The sequence below is a fragment of the Mytilus trossulus genome, chromosome 2 (assembly GCF_036588685.1).
Source record: "Mytilus trossulus isolate FHL-02 chromosome 2, PNRI_Mtr1.1.1.hap1, whole genome shotgun sequence".
Classification (NCBI taxonomy): domain Eukaryota; kingdom Metazoa; phylum Mollusca; class Bivalvia; order Mytilida; family Mytilidae; genus Mytilus; species Mytilus trossulus.
In genome coordinates this window covers 69,133,752-69,142,257 of record NC_086374.1, presented here as the reverse complement: position 1 = coordinate 69,142,257, position 8,506 = coordinate 69,133,752, and the positions used below count along the sequence as shown (strand labels likewise).

Genomic DNA, 8,506 nt, shown 5'->3' with positions numbered 1-8,506 from the left:
GGAGTCTCTATATAAACTTCTGTGCAATCTATAACTGAAACACATCTTGGAAAGGCCTCCTTGAAGCAGTCTGGTCGAGAGCGTAAAATGTCATCTTTATTTGGCCAATGAATCAACCACTTTAATTTGTGCGCTAATTGAGGGATGACACTGTCAATTAAATTGGTAACCAAACTAAGGGAAACTCCAAAACGAAACGAAATATCAGTATGGGGGGAATTTAAACGTAATTTCATTAAAACCAAAAGAAGTATATCTGCAGAGCTAAAAATATTAGAAGAAGGTATAATACATGTTACAAAGTTCACCAACCACATAAAACATGAATAAGACGGCAATCCAGTGTAAAATTTTGTTGTCTCTTCAGTCTTCTCCAAAGATAGACTTGTAGCCCTTATATAAGGGGGTTTATTTTTTATAACATTATTTTCAAACTGAAGCTGTTGCAGTCTATCTATAAGTATTCTGTTTTCGCTTATAGCATTTTCAAATAATGTTCTGTAATTTTCAAATTCTCCTGTACCTGAAATGAAAAGAAATATAAATGAACCAAAAATACACATCTTTCTTTTACAGAGATATTTGAAACTTGTCTTAAATTATATAAGGGCAAAAGACTTTCACTCAAAATTGAAATGATTGATAGTCATAAATATAAAGCTTTACATATGTAAACCTATTGTACATAATATTAGATAAATTGACCAAAACTCAAAAATTAACTTGAACCACTTAACAATTAAAATGAGGTCAAGAAGTTATCAAAGGTACCAGGATTATAATTTAGTACGCCAGACGCGCGTTTTGTCTACATAAGACTCATTAGTGACGCTCATATCAAAATATTTATAAAGCCAAACAAGTACGAAGTTGAAGAGCATTGAGGATCCAAAATTCCAAAAAGTTGTGCCAAATACAGCTAAGTTATCTTTTCCTGGGATAAGAAAATCCATGTTAATTTATAAAAATGACCACATAATTGATATCCATGTCAACACCGAAGTGCTGACTACTGGGCTGGTGATACCCTCGGGGACGAAACGTCCACCAGCAGTGGCATCGACCCAGTGGTGTAAATAGTTATCAAAGGTACCAGGATTATAATTTAGTACGCCAGACACACGTTTCGTCTTCAAGGTCAGATGAAACCTGCCAGCTTAACCTGGTTACATCTTCTGACATCAGACTCGGACTTCTCTTGAATTGAATTTTAATGTGCATATTGTTCTGCATTTACTTTTCTACATTTGCTAGAGGTATAGGGGGAGGGTTGAGATCTCACAAACATGTTTAACTCTGCCGCAGAGTCTCTGGCCTTTGTTAGTCTTGTATTATTCTAATCTTAGTTTATTGTGTACAACTTGGAAATTAGTATGGCTATCATTTTTCACTGAACAAGTATATATTTGTTTGGTGTCCAGCTGAGGGACGCCTCTGGGTGCGGAAATTTCTCGCTACATTGAAGACCTGTTGGTTACCTTCTGGTGTTGTTTTTTCTATGGTCTGGTTGTTGTCTCTTGGACACATTCCCCATTTCAATTCTTAATGTTATGTACACCTTACAATCATTCCATACATCAAATATACTACTGCACTATTCGAATATGAATTTAATGAAACGTGGTATGTATATACAATTTTTTTTAATATGCACTTAGTATGCATCATTTAAATTAAGTGCTAATAAATAGAAAACTGATGGCAACAAGTCTAAATTGATAATCAACCCTTTGAACACATAAGAATAGTACCATTTTTGTCTTCCAACTCCACATTGCAGTCTAAGTCTTGTAAAGGCAGATGATCATTTTCTTTGCCATCAGGTGTCATCAAAAAGTCCAATTGCAATCTGCATTCCCTCTCCTTTTGATCAGCAGTCCTTTTTACAGCTCTTTTATATCTGTTACAGAATAGTATAATGTTTCAATAAACTAAAAAGAGAATGACTTTGGATACAAATTTTAAGTATTTCTTTCTAATTTCAAATAAGTAACTTCAACTTAAAATTTAGTATTTAGTGAACTGCTTCTCCATGAATGAATTAATTTTTCCAAGTATTTGCAATAAGTATGTCATAGATGTATTTTATATTTAATTATTGATTAATATTTTCAAATAACTGTCAATGAAATTATTCAATGATCTGTTATCAGAATAATGGTTTACTTTTATAAAGTGTGACTTTGATAGGGAGTTGTCTCATTGGCACCCTCACCACATCTCCCCAAATCTATTTGTTATATCTGAAAAAAAATGATAACAAAAAACTATAAACTACATATATAATGGTATGTAAAATGAAAACTGTGAATTGGAATATATTATTACAAAGATAAAGAAGATAGAATAACAGATTATTACATGGCATCTTTTAAATGGCATGTATTATCAGCCCTAGGTTTAATATCAGCCTATCTGATATTGACCAAGGGGGATAATACATGCAATATGAAAGATTACATGTTATGATCTTTTTATCATATGCTTCAACAATGGAGAAAAACATTGACCTAATAGTCAGTTGCTTTATAATCCTAATAGTTTCCATTTTTTTTCATTAAACATCTAATTTTATTTGGTTGATATTGTCCTAACAATTGAATTTGAATATAACAATATGTGATATAACAATTAAAATCAGGATAAATTTGTTACACATCATCACATGTAATGTTCAACTGTCCTAATACAGATATTTTTTGGTCACATAATATGAATTTTATGGACCCGATAATTTCTTTTAATCGGACAAATGAACACCCGTGTAACTTTGTCAATTGTTTTTATTATACCTGTCAACACTTTTAGAAGCTGAAACTTCATTATCACCATAACTACCATATCCCATTTTCACAGAAGGTACATAATCAGGACTTTTTGGATCATCACATTTTCCTTAAATTATATAATGGAAATAAATCATAATTAGTGTCAATAATTCATCAAGATAAAGGGTTAACTTCATAATTTATTATGATTCCTGATACAGAGATAATTATAGCTGAAAGAATGCTGAAATATGTAGTGTTTGAGACAAAGACTAGAGTACAAAAGTTTAAAATTAACAAATAACCAACATAAACAATTTGTAGTTGACCTTTTGGTTATACATGATGTATAAAATTATCAAATTAACCTATGAATTTACTAAATTCCTAAAGCATGTAGAGCAATACTTGAGTTAGCTTGCTTGCTTTGTTTATATATTGTACAATCATTGAATAACACCCAATTAAAATCAAATATTATACATACAGTTTTAACTATACCTATATACAATGTTTAAAGATTTTAATCATGTTTACAAAGCTTGTATGAAAAAAATATACAAACAAAGCAAGCAAGCCTAGGCAATCAAAGTTTTGCTTTACATGCATTAGGAAATTAGCTGTAACAGATATTAAGAGAAAGAAGTACTGGACTGTGTCTGTACAATAAAAAGACAACATAAGAATAACCAGATGCTCCACAGGGCGCAGATTTATACCACAACAGAGGACGAACCCTGAACAGTTGGGGCAAGTATAGATTTCTATATACCTATACTTAAGTTAGAGTGGGGAAAAACAAGTCTTCGGAGGCAACGTCATACCAATATATGACAAAAAAAAATCAAATTCCCAACTTTCCTTTTGTGTTCATAAACCTTGTGTTAAAATTTCATATATATTAACTTATACTAAAGTTATTTTGTGAAAACCAAGAAAAATGCTTATTTGGGCCCTTTTTTGGCCCCTAATTCCTGTTTTCAATTAGTGCAGTCTATAAAGACAGAAAGAGTTTGTAATTAACATGGAAAAATGTAATGTATGTTGTCAATTTTGAAGATAACAGTCTTGAATTTGATGGATTATACATTATTAGAACCTTATGCTAATCAATTTTAATGACAGTTATCGTCCCAACAAAGCAGACATAGAAAAATACTATCTGCAATTAAAATTAAAACCATACCAAATATTATTGTTACACATATTATGCACTTCCATAGTACTTTATCTGTGAATTCTTACTATTTTGTCATTGTACAGAGTGCATACAGACCCCCCTCCCCATATTCTATGAATTTATAGGTTCAGCTTTATCATCAAGTGACGGCGCTGAAACTACCCCAGAAGTGAGACTGTTCCAAAGTTATAGAAGCAAAATGGCATTTTACAATTTTCTTATTAACAGGAAGATATTTTAAACTACTTGACATGTGAACAAATTCTAAGTCCAAACATGAAAAAAAATTGGGCAGCACTTCCCCTAGAAAATGTACATCCAAGTCCAAACATGAAAAAAATTTGGGCAGCACTTCCCCTAGAAAATGTACATCTCAGTTCAAACATGAAAAACATTTGGGCAGCACTTCCCCTAGAAAATGTACATTTCCCCCCTTCCCATGTATAGACCCCAGGCCAAAAAGGAAGAATCAAGAAAGAAAATGATCAGTGTGGGGGCAGGTTCATTTATAAAACATGAAACCATACACCATATCATGCCTATGAATATGATAGAAAATATTAAAATACAAACCATACATAGCCTTGTCCTCAAGACCTCATGCCAATAACAAAATACAATGATCCACAACTGGAGACGGAGTACAAATTATGGCAGTCCGTGTGCAGTCTACACTAATATACAGGTCCATGAGATTTATATGTGAAAAAAAAAGGCCATGCACAGATAAAAATTTTCAATAAATAGTTACCCATACTTGCTTGCACGGGCTAAGTCATAAATTTGCAAATATTTGAGACAAGTGGCAAGTGCCCGTCAAAATAATACAGGATTCTTTGATTTGGCATTGAATTTTAGAAGTAAAAAGGTATATAACAAGCACTGGGAGAAATTTTAAAGGTTTTAAAGGGTTTAAATAAAGCATTGCTTTTAATGTTTACCATCAATGAAATGTACGCTGCAAACTCTGGCTCTCTCGTCACCAGATATCCAGACTTTCCCTGTTACAGGGGGTGGTAAAGGGTTATTTTCGTGCAACGTTTTCGGCCTTTTTATTTCACGTGTTTTCGTGTTTTGAAGTTTTATTTCTCGTTTTCTCGTGTTTGGTTCGACGTGCGTGCCTCGTGTTCTCCTTTATTTATTTTCCGTGTTTCGTGTCGGAACTGTTAATTTCTCGTGTTTGTCGCGCATTTGATTAGAAAGTAAACCGGAACTAATTCAAAGTCAGTCCGGAGATTGTTTTAAGTTATGAGTTCCCAGAATATTAAATTGATATCAAATTATAGTTATGAATAATATTTTTCTTTCAAATCAGTTGCAAGTAGCGGACGCTAAAAGAAGACTGTAGGGTCATCATGTCCATTTTATAATATATAATATAATGGTATCCAAGAATGGCTGCATGATTAATAAAATATTTTACTTTTCCCGTTAATATGTACGATTTTATTTCTCGTGCTTCGTTTTTCCCGATTTTTATTTTCCGTGCAACGTTTTTCCGATTTTTATTTCACTTGTTACCGTGTTCAGGGCCCCCCTTTACCATCCTCTGTTACAGGATCTCTCCGGTTTATAGCTCTTATCCAAAGCTCCTTTCTTCCTTCATCTTTTGGAATCCGGTGGAATTTGATTCCCGGTTCTTTGTGGCTATCGCAATTTCGGCAACCTAAAACTATGCACACTTTACCCATGGTGTGTTGGTAAACAGACGACAGCTGACTTCCGTTTCAGTCACATGGCGCCGAACGGAACTGGCCGTTTGACAGCCAGGCTTCCCCGGATTTAAAAATAGAACCGAGATGACGTCATCAATACAACCTCCTATATTATCACTGAACTAGTATATATTTGTTAAGGTGCCAGCTGAAGGACGCCTCCGAGTTCGGGAATTTCTCGCTACATCGAAAACCTGTTCGTGACCTTCTGCTATTGTTTTTTCTATGGTCGAGTTGTCTCTTTGACACATTCCCCATTTCCATTCTCAATTTTATGGTTTATCCTGCACAAGGACGATCACTCAGACGCTTATTAAAAGTTCAGGAATACAGGCGACCCCCTAGCCTCTATCTGATAATGACGTCATAAAGACGGGCATAATTGACGAGTTTCTTCCGGTGACGGATGAACTCGAAAATAATCTATTTGTAGCGACGTTACGTAATACGTTAATGTGCCGAAGTGTTGTGTGGTACTTTCCCGTAGTTATTACAGATATTACACAAAATAAGATGTGCCTTGAGGTATAAGAGAAGCTGTCTACCTTCTTTGCATTCAGAATATTTGAAAAAAGAGCAGGAGGAGTTCGATAAATAAGCAGTTTCCTTTTCTATTTAATTCTCAGCTCCTCAACTGTTTCATGTTTTCGGTTTCTTTCTTTCTTTCTTTCTTAATATCACTTCAAAAAATAATTAGAGTATTCTGAGATTGATATGCATTTACAAATAATAGCCTTTCTTTGATGAATTCATTTCTATGTCGGAAAAAATAAACCTTTTATTCTTTACTCATCAACTTCTGTTTCTGTATTGGATCTTTAAAAATCTAATTGATTAGGGAATATTGTTCCTCATTTCGTATTTTACTATTGGGATCAATTCTCATTTAAATGGGACTTGTACAAATGTAAAAATGTTTATCGGTACTTTATTCTCAGCTCTAACTTCGTAGGTTTTGCCATACGTATTCATGGTAAAAAACTGACCTAACAATACTTGTTGAGACGTCAATTGTAGATGAGGCTTAAACTAGCATCTATTTTGACAAATAGTCATAACTACCTGATAGATTAGGTTTGGAAAAATATGATACCAAGTTCTTACATTAATACAGGGAATAAATTATTATATGATCGTGGCATGCCAATAGTAAAACTAGCTTGCTCAACTTGGCCTAATTTCAGGACTCCTTGACGTTGCAAGAATCAACGGAGATATTCTTCAAATCACCAATTGAAGAAGCACTGGTAGATTGCCTGGAATCAACAGGAATGTAGTTCTCTAAATAGACAATGCAGGTATGGCACATAAATGTAGTGCATACACAAACATTCTCCTTTTCCATCAGTTGTATCATTGTGGAATTTTTTAATCTTGCAAACATGTATATTGATGAGTGGTGTGCCATCATTAGAGGTTTCGTGCAATAATGATCAACATCTTTTCAAAAACAATCACCTCCTTCATTTTTGTTATGTTTAGAACAACGTGGTTTAGTAGCTTTTCTTTTGCTTTGAGCTTTGTCTTATTACCTTTTTGAGTTTCTTTGTTCCATATATAACGTGGCGCTGTACTTATACATCTAGTCAAGCTGTTATTGCATTATTGTTAATTTGTGTATTTTTGTCTTATCTTCAATGTTCTGGTAAAACAGAATGTTCATCAATAATAGAGCAGGAATATTTCCAATTATTGTTTATCTGATTAAATGCTGTTTTCCTATTCAGTTCGATATTGTGTTTGTCCTCCCTTGTACAATACTTGTAGTTTTAGGTTAATCATGTGTTAAAACAACATGCACTGCTTCTTCATTGGACAGACAGTCCGAAAAAAATAATGTCCCTAGGTGGGGCATAAAAAATTACAAAGAAAAGGCTTTACTTCAATTGTGAATCTAATTAATTGTGACATGTGCATATGTGTGTTGTATGAATTAATTAAATAATAACCTGAATATGGTACATATATATTTACGTCATATTAGTGTTGAAAGTTTTTGTTATTCTTTTCAAAGTATTTTCCTTCTATTGCGTTCCTCATCAAGACTGCTGTTCGATCGAAATGGGCAGCTGTTATCAGGAAGCTTCTCCCATTGAATCGATGGCCTTTTTTTTTTATTAGACTTGCTGTCTTCATATCGATCATTCAAGCAAGTATATATTTACATGTTGTGTAATTTTGCTCCTCGAATGGGCAATCTTTGCATCACAGCAAGGCCATTTACTTTTTTGTCAAGTAGAAACATAATTAATCATCCTTAAAATTATAGTAGGGTTTTTGCTTACTTCTAATTTTATATTTTGATATATTTTTTTTATGGTTTATTCTAATTCAAGCAAAATATAAACTATGTACGTCTTGGGCCACAGGAAAATGAGATAATTTTTGCTTTATCAATGGTACAGATTTAGTTGCACCTGATTCATATCAATAGTCAATAGTTGTCCTTCAGTTTGTCAGTAAAATAAAATTCCCTTTATACAATAAAATGCATGAAATGTGTGATCCATTTAAACACTTCAACATTTTTCAACAATTTCATTTTAAAATAGACCATCACCCTTTTGAGTCCAACATATATTCAAAAAATTGTTTCATTTCAATTGTCTTGCCTTTTCTCAGAGAAATACAATGAAGAGATGACCAAAGACTCCGACAGTGATAGCACCCAGCATTGTCGCTTCTTATATATGCAGTGGTCATTTCAGGATGACAAAAGACTCCGACAGTGATAGCACCCAGCTTTGCCGCTTCTTATATATGCAGGAGTTATCTCAGGAGAAGTTTGCTCCTCAATTTGATTAATGTATGATCAAGGATGGAGACAACTAACCAATATTTCC

The 8,506-nt window shown here is 33.4% G+C and overlaps 1 long non-coding RNA gene across 1 annotated transcript; it reads right to left on the bottom strand.

The window, feature by feature from the left end:
• Positions 1 to 1,764: 1,764 nt before the first annotated feature.
• LOC134705354 (uncharacterized) lies at positions 1,765 to 4,958 on the bottom strand. The gene is made up of 3 exons (XR_010105540.1): positions 4,890 to 4,958; positions 2,793 to 2,895; positions 1,765 to 1,900 (listed from the first exon to the last, which is right to left on the bottom strand). It is a non-coding gene; the product is annotated as an uncharacterized LOC134705354 (long non-coding RNA).
• Between the last annotated feature and the right edge of the window lie 3,548 nt (positions 4,959 to 8,506).